The sequence below is a fragment of the Oncorhynchus gorbuscha genome, linkage group LG11 (genome assembly GCF_021184085.1).
Source record: "Oncorhynchus gorbuscha isolate QuinsamMale2020 ecotype Even-year linkage group LG11, OgorEven_v1.0, whole genome shotgun sequence".
Classification (NCBI taxonomy): Eukaryota; Metazoa; Chordata; class Actinopteri; order Salmoniformes; family Salmonidae; genus Oncorhynchus; species Oncorhynchus gorbuscha.
The window spans coordinates 20659603-20676878 of record NC_060183.1 but is presented as its reverse complement, the minus strand read 5'-3'; the positions used below and the strand labels follow the sequence as shown (position 1 = coordinate 20676878).

General features: G+C 41.6%; 1 protein-coding gene across 2 annotated transcripts in view; it reads left to right on the top strand.

Moving 5' to 3' along the window:
- Positions 1-6445: 6445 nt before the first annotated feature.
- The window catches only part of LOC124048246 (thyroid hormone receptor alpha-like), a 155585-nt gene continuing 144754 nt past the window's right edge, over positions 6446-17276 (top strand). For both annotated transcript variants that reach the window (XM_046368844.1, XM_046368843.1), the window contains exon 1: positions 6446-6818. The gene's annotated coding sequence lies outside the window, so the exon portion shown is untranslated. The remainder of the gene's footprint in view (positions 6819-17276) is intronic.

Below are 17276 nucleotides of genomic sequence, written 5' to 3'. Positions count from 1 at the left end.
ACAACAATTAGGTCACATGGGCGAGAGGCGTTGTGCCGTGAAGTGTTGCTTTATTTGTTTTTTTAAACCAGGTTTGCTGTTCACTAAGGTGGAAGGGAGTTCTATGCACTCATGGCTTTGTATAATACTATACATTTCCTTGAATTGGTTCTGGACCTGGGGACTGTGAAAAGCCCATGCTCAAAGGTATATTCAATGTCTGTTTTTTTGTGTTTTTTTTTTTACCCATCTACCAATAGGTGCCTGTCTTTGTGAAGTGGTTCAATCTGGGATTGAAATTCACTGTTCGACTGAGGGACCTTACAGATAGTTGTATGTGTGGGGTACATTAAAAAATCATATTAAACACTATTATTGCACACAGTGAGTCCATGCAACTTATTATGTGACTTGTTAAGACCATGTTTACTCCTGAACTTATTTAGGCTTGTCATAACAAAGGGCTTGAATACTTCTGGACTCAAGACTTTCCAGCTTTTCATTTTGTATTAATTTGTAATTCATTCTAAAAACATAATTCCACTTTGACATCATTGCCAGTGACACAAATCTCAAATTAATCCATTTTAAATTCATTTAAATTTTAAATAACACAACAAAATGTGGAAAAAGTTAAGGGGTGTGAACACATTCTGAAGGCACAGTATGTTGCTGTAGCTGCCCTGGGCCTTTCTTCACTCAATTTGTTGCAATTTTCACTTCCTCAATAGGGTTTCCCAAAGAAAATGTCACAAACACTGGCCACTGCAGGACCTCTCTTAAACCATACAATCCCAATCTCCCCCCAAAATCTACACGTTCACAGAAAGAAGATAAAGGAAAGATGTGGAAATTTGAGACACATTTGGCAGGGCACCATATGTATGATATACAGTATATTTCTTGGTAAATATACAGTTAAATTTCTATACATTTATATTTCTATATTTCACAGATCACTGCAAAGACAGGTATATGTTTAAGTGTTACGAATTCGGAGTTACTGGACAACGAACAACATCCTCTTTGCTAAGCATCCCCTGCAAGATCAGCTCATTCATTTCAGGGAATTGAACTAAATCTGAGTGAACCATTCTCCAACCTATGCATGAGTTATGTTGATTGAGGTTCTGAATTAAAGTGAGTGTGGATTGATTGATTGATTGATTGATTGATTGAGGCCAAATTCTTTCTGTCTATTATTGAGAAAGGGTGAATCCTCAGTGAGAATCGTAGCCTAATTAACCCTTTGGCTTTCACCTGAGGAGAACACTCATTGACCTGGAAGCAGTTGTAATTACTAAAAAGCCTTTCTAAATGATGAATAACAATGGCTCATATTACGCATCAACATAAATAGTGGGCTAACCTCCCTCCTCCTGCCTACACTTGGGTAAGAGAGCAGTCCCATGAATATTTACAAAAGTAAATTAGCACAATCAATCTAATGTAATGATGTTGATTTAGAACTCTGATGTACTGTATGTAAAGGCTGAGAGGCACAAAATTCCTGAAATCCATTTTATGTTGACATTTTAGTCATTTAGCAGAAGCTCTTATTCTAGCGACTTACAGTAGTGACTGCATACATTTTTTCTTTCCATCCATTGGCATATGTAAATCATTGTGGACCATTAAGCAAAAATGTTCCCAGTGACTGGCCTATCAGTGATCCGAGGAACTGGCGCTCTGCGTGATACAATCAACATGACAGGAACCCGAGGGGTTAACATGGTTCACCACAAAATAACCAGTGGTGGAAAAAGTACCAAATTGTCATACTTGAGTAAAAGTAAAGGTACCTTAATAGAAAATAACTTAAGTCATGATTAAAAGTCTAAAAGTATCTGGTTTTAAATGTACTTTAGTACAGTGGGTGAAAAAGTACTAAATTGTCATACTTGATTAAAAGTTCAAGTAAATGCTATACATCAAAATCCTTACATTAACCAAACAGATGGCACAATTTCTTGTGTTTAAAAAAAAATGGACAGCCAGGGGCACACTCCAACACTCAGGGACCATTTACAAACGCAGTATTTGTGTTAAGTGAGTCCACCAGATCAGAGGCAGTAGGATGCTGTGTGAATTTGACCATTTTGCTGTCCTGCCTAAGCATTAGAAACGTAACAAGTACTTGTGGATGTCAGGGAAAATGGAGACGAGTAAAAAGCACATTGTTTTCTTTAGGACTGTAGTAGAGTAAAAGTAGAGGTTGCCAAAAATACAAATAGTATAGTAAAGTATAGATACCCCAAAAAATGTAAGTGGTACTTCAAAGTATTTTTACTTAGTTACTTTACACCACTGCAAATACGCTTGAAGACGTCTGATCAAGGTTCAGTGCACATAACCTGAAATTGAGTGTTGTTTAATGACAGTAAAGTAACAATTAAAAGCAATAGGACAATAACAGATAAGGAAGGTAATGGTTTGAACTGAGACATGTTTTTTCCCCCCACTGCATCTATGTCAAGGGGCTTTGTGTGTGTGTGTGTGTGTGTGTGTGTGTGTGTGTGTGTGTGTGTGTGTGTGTGTGTGTGTGTGTGTGTGTGTGTGTGTGTGTGTGTGTGTGTGTGTGTGTGCGTGTGTGCGCGCGTGCGTGTGTGTGTGCGCGCGTGTGTGCGTGTGACATAATTAAAAATAATCTAAAAGTGCACATTTGTAATTGGATTATAGGAATTGAAAGCTGACTGTGAGTGTGTGCACTGTACGTTCGTGCGCACGTGTGTGTTTTGGATTCCTTTTAAGAGGGGCTTTACTATCCCATTCATTTATTGGATTAGAGTTTACAAGCTGTAGACTTGTCATTAAGGTCAAGTATTTACATAGCGCTTGTCACGGTTAACACAAATCACATTTTATTGGTTGCACATGTAACGGATGTGAAATGGCTAGCTAGTTAGCGATGGTGCGCGCTAATAGCGTTTCAACCAGTGACATCACTTGCTCTGAGACCTTGAAGTATTGGTTCCCTTTGCTCTGCAAGGGCCGTGGCTTTTATGGAGCTATGGGTAACGATGCTTCGTGGGTGTCAGTTGTTGGTGTGTGCAGAGGGTCCCTGGTTCGAGCCCGGGTATGGGCGAGGGGACGGACTAAAATTATACTGTTACACATACACATATTTAGCAGATGTTATCGCGGGTGTAGCGAAATGCTTGTGTAGCGTGTGGTTTGATGGCGGGAAGTGGGCATTCCTTTCTTTGCATGTCTCACATGATCCAATTATAGTCTTGACCTACTGTATCCCGCCTAAACCATCATCCCTGGATGATTTGGGAGGATGGCTTCAAATGGTAATATTCCAGTAGTCTCTTATTACTGTTAGATCGAGTAGCTGGTCAGCGTGCACATTTAAAATTGGTTCTGGGTGCCAAGATTTGGTATTCTAGTGATGTTTCTATATCTTTGGCACTTTATTTTCTTGTTTGTAGTGCAAACGTGGAAATCAGTTCTCTGCAGATGAGCGTGGAATGATCAACCCCATGTTTTGAGAGTTACTGGCAGTTAGCCAAACGTAGACAACCGTAGACCATCTCCAGTAGCTGTCAACCTCTTTGTGACAAAGAAGAGGTGAAATTGGAATGCTGATTGTTTCGTTCAATACTGCCTTTCAACATGAAAAAGCTGATTGTGGGATCAAACTGGAACAAACCTCCTGTTCCACTGTTGTTGCACACAGCAATCTGTGTGATACATTGGAAGCAATGCCTTTTAGTTTAAAAATGCTAAAGGCTGGAGAACGTTCGCCATCAAAGGCCCCGGAGGGTTGCAAGTTCAAATCCCTGACAAGGTACAAATCTGTCATTCTGCCCCTGAACAGACAGTTAACCAACTGTTCCTAGGCCGTCATTGAAAATAATAATTTGTTCTTAACTTACTTGCCTAGTTAAATGAAGGTAAATAATAGTAATTCCCACTTTTGCAGATCACATCAAACATGTATCATTCCACAATGATATATTCAGAGTCCATTTTTTGTTGTAATTCAGTCCAAAAAGTATTAAAAGGACCCCACCTGAGGGCAATGCCCGCCCCTATTTCTATATAATTCCTGTTCTAGAGCGGAATTGCTTGTTGAGGTTCCACCTCCGAAGACTGGCGCAGGCTACTTACAGTATACTGTCTATAAAATTGTATATACGGTACCAGTCAAAAGTTTGGACACACCTACTCGTTCCAGGTTTAAAAAATGTTTACTATTTTCTACACTGTAGAATAATAGTGAAGACATCCAAACGATGAAATAACACATATTGAATCATCTAGTAACTAAAAAAGTGTAACATATTTTATATTTGAGATTCTTCAAAGTAGCCACCCTTTGCCTTGATGAAAACTTTGCACACAGCTGTTTCAAGAAAATTGAATGTTAATCTCTTGACCATAAGCCACCTCCAACTATGTTTTAGAGAATTTGACAATACGTCCAACCGGCCTCACAACCGCAGACCACGTGTATGGCGTTGTGAACAGAGTGCCCATTGGTGGCAGTAGGATTATGTTATGGGCAGGCATAAGCTACGGACATCCTTAATATAGTAACACATAAAGGTTATGGATGACATTGCGCAGTGGCTGGTGTCAAAATATAAATCACTCAGACTGAAAAGATCTCCAATTGAATATCAAGAGGGATTGAAAAACAGTTGGGTGCTCTAGTCAGTGATTGGACTGACTGCTTTGTTTACATGTCATTTGAACACACGATGGAAGCTAAAATAATTACCATTGCCCTTTCGGCACTCTAGTCCTCCACTCTGCCCCTTCAATCCCCTACACACAACGCACACACACACATAAATTCGATCAGACTGTCGGATGAGCCTATGATGGACTAGCTGCTTTGTTCCGGGGGAAAACACTGTTGCTCAGTGTGATCAAAGGGAAATGTGTAGGGTGCTGCCATCAAAGACAGCAACTCCCCATATCAAACCTCCCAGATCCCATCTGCTGTACATCAGTCAGTCACACACCATGTTGACAAGGGTTTCGCAACGAAGGATCCATCTTTATTCCCTCACACGGGTGATTTCAATCGACAGTTGATTCCATCCAATGTACATGTCACAAGTGCTAGCATTAAATGTTCTGAAAACATATCCTAATACACCTGATAGTGTGCTTTTCTCTAAAAATATTTGTCTGGAAGATTAGACGATGTGACTGATGTTTGACTGAACCGAGCAAGTAAGCATACATTCTGCTCAGCCATGTCCATGCAGCTCTTAGATGAGATGGAAATGGGTGAAATAGACGGAATTTTTCTGAATCATCGTTGATGCCTTGGAAGCATATATCATCATGCCTCATGATTTCTCAAACCCTGTGCCATTTAATGTGTGAGTTCTCTCTAACAGCAGAAATAGCATAATTCTTATATATGAGCTCTTACCACCTAGGAAAGGATCCATATGCTATTGATGGAAATATCTGTCAGTCATGATATAAATCTTAGTGCTCTGTTTAATGGGAAAAAGAGGGGGATTATTTAGGCCGAATGGAAGCAAAAGTCGTCATGTTTTAGCACGTCACCTTAATATAAAGCAATGGACAGTTTTGGAATCATCATCATTGGGGTCATGGTAAAATACATATTTTGGAAGTTATTAAATCAAATCCTTATATAAGCTAGCCAGTTTGTTGTCTCTAGGCAGTAACATGTGGAGCTCTTCCTACTGATACAATATGACAGAAAATGCAATCCACTCCCATATTGCTCTTGGATACGACCCAAACTTCTGCTTTGCAGACAGGCTTTCTCACATTATTAATAACAATTTCCCATCTGCTATCTGTAGAGTATTTAACATTGCCCAAGTGTTGAGCCCTGTCTCCAAGTCCTCCCTCAGCGTTCGGTCCAAATTATTGTCAGTCAGGTGTGTAGGTTTTCTGGGTCCATACAAAACTGCTGTAGACTATGGAATACCTTCAAGGTGTATCATTATAAGCAGACAATAAGCATGGCATGTGATAAGAATTGTTATATTTGATTAATAGTCTCATGTTTTCATCTCATAGGTGTAATTTATTTTAGGGTATTTAATAGTTTGATTGAAAATGGTTTTGTCTTATTGAGAAAAGCTCATGGTCCTCACCTAACCTCATCTCCCATCGGGTAAGGCAAGTCAGGTACTTGAGGTCTTTCATTCGTCTTTGTGAAGGGAGGAGCTGGACCGCGTCCTCGGTGAACCTAGCCTATATGAGGACGAGAATAACGCACCACGCCAGACTTGTATCAGTGTGAATGCCAGGGGATGCTCAACATCTCCACACTAGGCTACATTCATTCTTATGGTCTCACATTCAAAGCGAATATTGCTACTTTTAAAGACGTTTTTAGAATCAGAGGTAGATGTGTTTGTACTTTACAGTGTTAGTCCTGTAGAGAGTGGTAGTCCTGTAGAGAGCGGTAGATAGCTAGTTTTATTAAATTGTTTTATGCGGGCCCAGAGCATTGCATTGGCCCAGAGCAGTGTGCGCCCCATACTGTACATATGCGGAGGGAGGAGCAATAGTATATCTCTTGATTCCATTTCCCTGTCGTGGCAGCCTACCGAAACGTTACTGGAGCACCTTTTTACACATACCTCATGGGAAATCCCAAATAACGAGCACCTTGTGACTTTGTTTAAGTGCAAATTAGGAACCGCACGAGACGTTTTGACGGCAAGCGGCGCTTTGCAGAGGAATTTTTTAAAATAGAAAAGCCCGGTACTGTGCAGTTGCATACCCTACCACTCCACTTGCGCTTTATACGGAGAGGCTTTGACTTTTTCATCCTCGTTTCATTCTCAAAACAACCGTATTCCCGTCCAAAACAGTAGAAGAACCTGACGGTGAGTCTCATTGGCACATATTTACTTTCAAACGTGTTCTACCCCCCTTGCATGTCGCATTTGTGCGTATTTTTCTGTCCAAGCTAGCCCCAGTAGCTGCATGGTTTGACAGATCAGCAGCGTTATGTAGGCTACAGTATAGCTTCACCTTGGCCTCCTACAGTGTGCGTGCTAAAATATAATTCGCCGCAATTACTGTTGTACTGTTGTTGTAGTGTTTATTTAATTTATTGTCTGATGTAGTTGTCGATGCAGATAGTCCGTGTGCAATGTGTTCACATAATCAACTGAGGGGCCTAACTTGTATTTATTAATTTATGATACTACACACACACACACACACACACACACACACACACACACACACACACACACACACACACACACACACACACACACACACACACACACACACACACACACACGCACGCATTTGTCTATTATTGTGCAGGTTGTGTGGCTTTGTGTATAGGAGGTTCAAATATTATTTTAGCAAGTAAGTGTCATATTGTTCAAATCTGGTGCAGGTATGTTTGTAGCACAGTTGCAGCAAATACTTTGGCTAACTGCCAACTTCTAAGGGTTACAGTACAAACTACACATCACATTTGCTATGATACCGCAGAATGAAACGGATAATTCTAGGCCTATAGCTCCATGAATATTGATTTCTGACAGTCATAGGGCATACCAACAATATGGGCCTGGGAAATATCATGGAACACATGACAGTTACGCACAGCCATATCATTTAGTCTCGTTTGGGAAATTCCTGTGTAATGTCAATAGCTTGGTACAACGTTACTTAATATTCTATTATAATAAATGTGTCTGTTTTCTTAGTGCTGTCATATAGTAATGTCCATTTAAATGTTGCCTGGCTATCCAAACTCTATGCTCTGGCCAAACGCAACACCACGCCCATGGACATTAAAGTTTCTTCTCCTCAATCAGTCAATAGTGTACAACTGCAGCCCGCAATTCGGGGCGTTCCTGCATCTGGTCATTCCTGGCTCTGCAGGAATGCCCCCCCCTCCCCTCCCCTCAAGCAAATCCATTCTAGACCGTCTGATTGGTCCCAGAAACGGATGGGTTGGGCCAGACCCAGAACACACATGGGTAAAGCAGCGTTTTGAAAATGTGTCATTGGCTTTGATACTCTGATTGGTTCGAAATGATCCAATCACTGATGGCTTTGTTTTTGCACACATGGGGACCATTTTTAGTAGCCTAGGGTCCAGGAAAAATGTGGCCTGTTATAAGCGCATTTCATGCAATTATACATCATTGTGCAGGACTGGATACTTTTGTAATACGGCACAACTGATGGAAATGACAGGCTACTTTGACACTGACCAACTGAGAATCTGAGATCAATAAAAACAACCTTGTCTTGAATCCATCAATAGCCTGGGCCTCGGTGTGTGTGGAGACACACATATTGTACAATATGACAAGAAAATTATAGTCCTAAAAAAGCTTTTCAGTTTCACTGACTCATCCAATAATGCACAGCTCGCTATGCGCTCGTGCCAAAGCCTACTTCTCTCTTGTTTTACTTAAAACAATGTTTGCTCAATAGGCCTATTTGGAAGTTGATTAAATATTAAGGTAGCTTAAAGCAGACAGATTAGAGTCTTCTCTCTTCAGCAGGAGCCATTTTGCTTTCCAACCACATCTAGGCAATAAAAAAATAAAAAGCTATTGATCCTCTGTGGCTACATTATAGGACTACTCGGGTGCAGTAGGCTATTCTGAAAATGTCATTTATTTCTGAACAGACAGCAGTAATTCTATAACTTTGGCACACGTATTTACATTTATCAGGGGTGCTGCAGCACCTCCAGCAACTTTCCCGCAGCTAAGGAAATGATTAAGTGCTATCAGCCAACCAGGCCGAATATTGATGGTGATGTAAATCAAGTGTTATCAAGTGTTAATCAAATGTTATGCTGCTGTGGCAGTACTGTTGATATTTAAACTAATTAGCTTGCTACACACGCTCGACCGGGCGCGCACAGTCTCCATTAAGGGCAGACCAATGGACGGGGTGGGGGTGGCGAACTTGACGATGTCACAGCGACTTGGGGGCAGTGGGTTCAGAACAGCGCCATACAAGTGGTAGGGCAAATATCAGAGATACTGATAGCTGTTTACATTTGGGTGGGAGATATTTCCCAGCTCTATGATAAAACCTAATACATCGAGTCCTTTGACTTTCATCCAGATTTCCACCTACACATGAATCATTACCTAGGTGTTTAAAACTCTTGTCTTCTTTGCCTCTGTTGATTAGCCTTGGCCCTTGGCCAAATCAGACATGACACCATAAACATGTTTCTGAAAGCAAATAAACCCTGTGTGGGCTTTGGAATGTTTCTGTATGCCAATGATTTCATTTGTGTACAGTAACTCGGCCTCCTACATCTTGGGTTCTGTCACTTTCAGATGGGATGATAAAGGGGTGTCCTGACTGTCTGCGGTCACCAAAGATCCCATGCCACTTATCGTAAAAGTAAGGGTGTTCATCCCGGTGTCCTGGCTAAATTCACAATCTGGCCCTCATACCATCATGGCCACCTAATCATCCCAGGCTTCTAATTGGCTCATTCATCCCCCCCTACTCTCTCCTGTAACTATTCCCCAGGTCGTTGCTGTAAATGAGAATCTGTTCTCACTCAATTTACCTGGTAAAATAAGAGTTAAAGATACAACAACAACAAAAATGCACTAATGTGTACAGGTTTACATGGTTTATTATGTGTGTATTAGTGCATACTGTTTATGTTTAGTACGGGGGGGGGGGTATCAGTAACTCCCTAGAAAGGCAGGAACCTAGGAAGAAACCTAGAGAGGAACCAGACTCTGAGGGGTGGCCAGTCCTCTTCTGGCAGTGCCGGATGGAGATTATAACAGTACATGGCCAAGATGTTCAAACGTTAATAGATGACCAGCAGGGTCAAATAATAATAATCACAGTGGTTGAAGAGGGTGCAAAAGGTCAGCACCTCAGGAGTAAATGTCAGTTGGCTTTTCATAGCCGAGCATTCAGAGTTCGAGACAGCAGGTGCTTTAGAGAGAGAAAGTCGAAAACAGCAGGTCCGGGACAAGGTAGCACGTCCGGTGAACAGGTAAGGGTTCCATAGCCACAGGTGGAACAGTTGAAGCTGGAGCAGCAGCACGACCAGGTGGACTGGGGACAGCAAGGAGTCATCAGGCCAGGTAGTCCTGAGGCATGGTCATAGGGCTCAGGTCCTCTGGGAGTGAGAGAGAGAATTAGAGGGAGTGTACCTACATTCAAACAGGATGCTGTATAAGACAAGAGAATTACACCAGATATAACAGACTGACCCTAGCCCCCCGACACATACACTATTGCAGCATAGATACTGGAGGCTGAGACAGGAGGGGTTGGGAGACACTGTGGCCCGTATGACGATACCCCCGGACAGGGCCAACCAGGCAGGATATAACCCCACCCACTTTGCCAGAGCACAGCCCCACACCACTAGAGGGATAGCCGCAAAACACCAACTTACTACCCTGAGACAGGGCTGAGTATAGCTTATGAAGATCTCCCCCATGGCACGAACCTGACTACTTCATGAAGCTGGTTGAGAGAATGCCAAGAGTGTGCAAAGCTTTCATCAAGTCAATGGGTGGCTACTTGGAAGAGTGTGAAATATAAAATATATTATATATTTTTTTCACACTTTTTTGGTTACTACATGATTCCGTATGTGTTATTTCATAGTGTTGGTGTCTTCACTATTATTCTACAATGTGTAAAATAAAGAAAAACCCTTGAATGAGTAGGTGTGTCCAAACTTTTGACTAGTACTGTATTCACACCCTTGAGTCAATACATGTTAGAATCACTTTTTGCAGTGATTACAGCTGAGTCTTTCTGGGTAAGTCTCTAAGAGCTTTCCACACCTGGATTTTTACAATATTAGCATAGTTTTTTTTATAGCTCTGCCAAGTTAGAAAGCCATTTTCAAGTCTTGCCGTAGATGTTCTAGCTGATTTAAGCCATAACTGTAACTGGGCCACTCAGCAACATTCAATGTCATCTTTGTAAGCAACTCAAGTGTATATTTGGCCTTGTTTATTATCCTGCTGAAAGGTGGATTTGTTTCCCAGTGTCTGTTGGAAAGGATACTAAACCAGGTTTTCCTCTAGGATTTTGCCTGTGCTTACCTCTATTCTGTTTCTTTTTATCCTAAATATCTCCTTAGTCCTTGCCGATGACAAGCATAGCCATAACATGATGCAGCCACCACCATTCTTGAAAATATGAAGAGTGGTACTCGGTGATGTGCTGGATTATCCCCAAACATAACGCTTTGTATTCGGGACATAAAGTTAATTTCTTTGCACATTTTAATCAGTTTTACTTTAGTGCCTAACTACAAACAGGATGCATGTTTTGGAATAATTTGATTCCATACAGACTCTCTTCTTTTCACTCTGTCATTTAGGATAGTATTGTGGAGTAACTACAATGTTTTCTCCTCTCACAGCCATTCAACTCTGTAACTGTTTTAAAGACACCGGATGGTGAAATCCCTAAGCGGTTTCCTTCCTCTCTGTCAACGGTATCTTTGTAGTGACTGGATGTATTGATACACTTGCATTGATATTTTAGTCATTTAGCAGACGCTTTTATCCAGAGTGGCTTACAGTAGTGAGTGCATACAGTTTTTGTACTGGTCCCCCATGGGAATCGAACCCACAACCCTGGCGTTGCAAGCTCCTTGCTCTACCAACTGAGCCACACCATCCAAAGTGTAATTACTAACTTCACCATGCTCAAAGGGATATTCAATGTATTTTTTTACCCATCCCAATAGGTGCCCTTCTTTTCGAGTCATTGGAAAACCTCGCCGGTCTTTGTGGTAGAATCTGTGTTTGAAATTCACTGCTTGACTAAGGAACCTTACAGATAACTGTATCTGTGGGGTACAGAGAGGTATTCATAAAACAATTATGTTAAACACTATTATTGCACACAGAGTGAGTCCATGTAACGCATGATGTGACTTGTTAAGCAAATTTGTATTTAGGCTTTGCCATAACAAAGGGATTGAATACTTATTGACTCAAGACATTTCAGCTTTTCCTCCTCATTTGCCCCTTGGTCTCTCTCTGTATGGGGCAGTGGTGCTGGAAGCTTAGATAAAGTGAGATGGAGTTCAGTTATATAAGCAGGCTATGCAGTGCAGCCGATGTCGTGATCTGAATCCACTCTATTATGATGTCAGAGAGCAGAGAAGAGGAGACTACAGAGAGACCGTGACATGCTGGGTAGTCAAACATGTCGAGCCCTTTCCTGAACAGTCTAGGCTGAGAGTGAGAGTGGGCAATGGGGCCAGACTGGAATTTGTCCGGATTCCATTACTTACTTCTACAATATCGACTAAGACTGGACAATGTACTGTCTTTGAGAAATATGATATTTTTGGGGGTTACAATGTTCTTCGCTTTGACAGTGAATGGTTTTCATGTCGACTTGACCTGAATACTGTGCAGCAGAGTTAGTCATCCCACACATGTCCCCGGAGTGCTCTCGCGTGATTGTCCCTGCTCATGTTTATGACTAATTAGATTATGTCACCGATTTATGCCATGCGCTCACAGGTTGCTCTCGTGGTCTCCGTTCAGAAAGGTGCAGGCAGTCCAGCACAAAATGCCATCAGCTGATCTGTATGTTTTCGCTCTGCGAATGACAGCATTTGGGGCACATCGTCTTTACGACGGATAAGCTTCTCTCAAAACATTTTATATCAAAGTTCATTTGAATGATTAAGATGAAGGTAATGTAGAGTTGGTTCCATAGATGTGAGCGGATAACAATTGAGATTGTTTGACTGGCTAAACAATAGCCAGCGTTGTCTGTCCTGAGATATGCTCACATACCATTGTGCATCCAATTTGTTGATCCGCAGGGTTGAATTGAATTGGACTGACCTTCTCCCAAAGGCTTTAAATGTGCGCTTTTGATAAATGAGTGTTATAACAGTGTGTGACAATGCCAACGTTTACCATTTTTATTTTATTAACACGGTTGACCAAAATGTCATCTTTCTCCCAGAGGTAGAGTTGAAACATGTCCTGGCCCGATGCATTAGAGGTTGTTTTGTGCAGTTACCAACAAGTGACTATCTTTAAGCAACAAGGTCCCCCTGGGGGTTTGTGGTATATGGCCAATATACCACGGCTAAGGGTTGTTCTTATGCACCACGGTGCGGAGTGCCAGGATACAGCCCTTAGCCGTGGTATATTGGCCATATACCACAAACCCCTGAGGTGCCTTATTGCTATTATAAACTGGTTATCAGTGTAATTAGAGCAGTAAAAATACATGTTTTGTCATACCCGTGGTATACTGTCTGATATGCCATGGATGTCAGTCAATCGGCATTTAGGGCTCGAACCAGCCAGTTTATAATCCCTTTATACTCTCTTCACCATACTTCTGTGTTTGACACACTCCCGTTGATTTCTAGTCAATAGTAACCACTTTTTATCCTGTCTAGCAACTATATTTCTGTTCATTTATTTTCTGTGAAATCTGAAAACTTTCTGAAATTTTAATCTCAATTCTAGATTAATCACACTTCTGTAGTTATTCCACTCTAGCAAGGACAATGTGTGAAGTGCACCAGAGTACACAAAGGCAATGTTATCAAAAAGCAGTATCCCCCATTATAGGTCAAAAGAGTATGGTGGTGAATATTCGTGGATACAAAACATTTTTCATACACAATCATGGTACCAATACTGGTTTCTATTTCACCAGATGTATTTCCTTTAACCGATTATTTGAAAATTGCACACAGAAGGATAAGGATAAATTGCAGCCTGCAGTACCTCGGTCGGTCTTCAATGTGAGATACTCAGAGGGGACAGCACTGAGCTTGCCTGCAAATTCACTTCCTAGAATAGCTTAAACTGTGCAATGTTTCCAAAAAGTCCTCCGTGAAGCAAGATGGCAACGCACTAAAACGACACTTCCTGATCTTCAAATGCCCACTGAGACTTCACATAGGAAACAATGGGGTGACGTCATTGATGGCTATGTCAATTCATTTTACGGTATATGGCAGTGGTCACCACCCAGTCGAGCGCAGTAGGTGCACTTGATTCAAAAGTTCCCATTTTTTTAAGCTATTTCCTTTGTCTGAAAAGACAAACTCCGCTTACCAGGCGGACCGGGAGATCTGTGGCTAAATAAATTGAGTGTGCCAACTGCGCTGGCCAACCGGATCGCTAAAAAAAACTGTGTGCCTACCTAAAGCTTCCATGACCCTGGCCACAGCTATTTCATAAAAACAATTACTATAGATAGCGATTTCTTTTAAAACAATTACTATACATAGACTATCAAAGAATAGCTACAGCAAAGAGCTGCTGTTTTAATGAGCGAGTTCATGTTTAAGTTTTTATTCAGCACTGCCCCCCAAAAATGATTCAACACTATTACAAAACATAAAACGCACTTCTCTCTACTTCAGTTCGCACTGCAACTGCATGAATGCGTAGCCAAGTGTATCGATAGCCCTTCGTTTGTACTATTATTAGCAGCTCGTTGTGTCTATTTTAATGTCGAGGAGTATTTCACTTTCTCTGGTCATAGGAACAACGTGAATTTGTGCCTGAGGCAGATGTGTTACCGACTTGAGTTTCGCCATCAGGTCGAAGACAAGACGGTGTCCCCTCTCCTGGTCAGTCTCACCGGAGGAAAGGAAGGAGAGAGCAGGGGTCGTGAGAGGCGGACCCTCTGCTTATCTCTCCCTCCCTAAAAAAAAAAGTGAAGTGAAGTTCTTCAGGAAAACATGTAACTCCATAACCTCAAAAGGAATTCCACAAGAACAAAGGTAATCCTCCAAGACAAAAAGGTAAATCCACAAGGTGGAAGGTATAGCACAAAAAGCCTCAAAAGATACTCAAAAAACAAACAAACAAGAACAAAAAAGAGAATTCCACAAGAGAGTCCACCGGGATCAACAAGAGTTCACAGAGTACTAGGGCTGGGTGCTAACATACAAACACAGAGCACAGAACTGAGGAAAACAAAGGGTTTAAATACAATCAGGGGAAACGAGGCACAGGTGCAAATAATAATGGGGATCAAGGGAAAACAAAAGGTCAAAAGGCACAATGGGGGCATCTAGTGACCAAAAACCGGAACAACCCTGGCCAAATCCTGACAGGTTCATGTTTTTATGGTAGATCTCAGCTTGCTTTCTGACTGCAAAAGTGATCTTGACTCAGAAAAGGTTGGTGACCACTCGTCTATGGTTTAACCAGTAGAAAGGGGTCAAACGACATGAGGTCAGATGAGACTTAAATGGTTTAGGGTTGTCATTGTGACTCGCCATTGGCTGAGGTGAAGAAGGTGCTATTTACTGAGTGTGGGTTGTCATTTCTGTGTGACCAATGGTTTTCCTCAGGCACCATTTCAGTTGAGCTTCTACGTCACCCCAAGCTTAAAGTTGCATTATGCAGAAACCGCTACACCATTTTCTGGTTGTTAAAAGTATAATAGTTCACCTAATTTCAGTTTGTGACAAAATAAGATAGTATAGTGTAGAGAATCATTGTACCATTTGAACCTCTGAAATATATTTTCCATAACCACAAATATTGTTGTTTCATCTGTTTGAAGCGGGTGTACAAAACTGAACGTAAAAGACTCAAAAGTTAAACTTAAGAACAAGAAGCATAGAAATAGCAGACATAGAACAGATCCACTACTTCTTAGACTTGCTTTCAAGTAGAATGACCGATCTATAACTCATTCTATGTGAATTTGGTCAGGTCTCCCAAAAAGTGACAAATTGTTTTATGTTGCTTTTCTTCTTGAATGCAATGATTGATTTTGGGCACCAAACATTTTCAGCCCACATACAATGAACTTCATGAACCGTAGGTACCTGTTCACCGCTCAGGGTGAGCTTGAGTGAAGTGGCGGCTGAGTTCCTTACACTACCAATGAAGCTGAACTTTGACTGGCTGCTTTCAGCCTGTTCAGAGGACAACGCAGCCCTCTAACTGCTGATAAGCTTGCCTGGCGTCTTTGAGATAACGCACACTACCACAGACGACAACGCGCCCACACAAACAGACCACTACCAACAAACCGTCTGCGTCTCGCCTTCAGAGTCAAATGTGTGGCTTTCCAAAGATTTTTTCGTCTCTGTTCTTTCAGCTCCAGCCAAGTTAAGCCAAGCCTCCTCTCTTCATTTCCTAGCAGGCAGGGTCCCCATAACTTTTCTGTCTCTGCTCGTTTTTATTTGCTTTTTCTTCTCGGCTGGGATTTCCATGCAAATGGATGCCAGACAGCGCCCTCCTCCACCTCTCTTGCCACTCCTAGTATGATCATGACTGCGAGACTTCCATGAGCCCACTCTCTGCCTCAGGGCCTCTCTCTCAATTCAATTCAAGGGGCTTTATTGGCATGGGAAACATATGTTAACATTGCCAAAGCAAGTGAAGTAGATAATATACAAAAGCCTCTCTCTCTTTCTTTCTCTATCTCTGCCTCTCTCTCTCTCTCTGCCTCTCTGCCTCTCTCTCTCTCTGCCTCTCTCTCTCTGCCCCTCTCTCTCTTTCTGTCTTAATCTGCAGCCGACTTCAGCTCACAGGGACACGATAAGGTATAAAACGTCCCTTTATTGGACAGGGGGAGTTGAGGCTGTTTTTACACATATCAAAAGCAGTCATGTAGCCCTGGTTACGACTGCTTGTTCCCTCCAGCTCTACAACCTCTTTCATGAGCTGGAAGATTTGGCGCGAGGCGCGGGAGCATTAGTTTTGCCAGGGCGACGGCTTTACGAGTCGGAGTCCATCTGACACTGTCTGGCATGGGCCCATTTTAGTAGCCTCTCTGTTTGTGTTTACACACTGGGAGAGAAATGAAGTCGTGACGGATTTGCGGAGATGTCACAGGCAAGCAGAGTAGCAACCCTGAATGGCGTAGCATGATTCAGTATAAATATACACCGGTCTTCTCTGGCCTACAACTACTGTAGTTTAATCTGCTCAGAATATCAATATCATCATTTAAACCACAAGTAGTAGTCTAATCTTGACTCTTTTTAAAATTGTATTATTATAATTTTTTTAAACAAAATAGTCCCTAAGGTATAATTGTTTCCTTGTAGTCATGAATGCTTCAAACAGCAAGGCTCAGATCGACATGGCAGTGTCAACATAAATGCTATTGTTTTATATAGGTTTTCTGTATAAATAAACTTTTATATACCCCTATATCACACACTCACAAACTGCAAACCTTGTGTACAATTAATTAGAGAGAAGTCTCATGTCACTTTCATTTTCACCCCCTGTAGCTTTATAATCGTGGCAAAGTTGGTTCCTGTTTCAGTCACGTCTTTGGCCATGTGAACGTGGGTCAAACAAAACCACCCTAATGATTGGTTGACAAGTAGT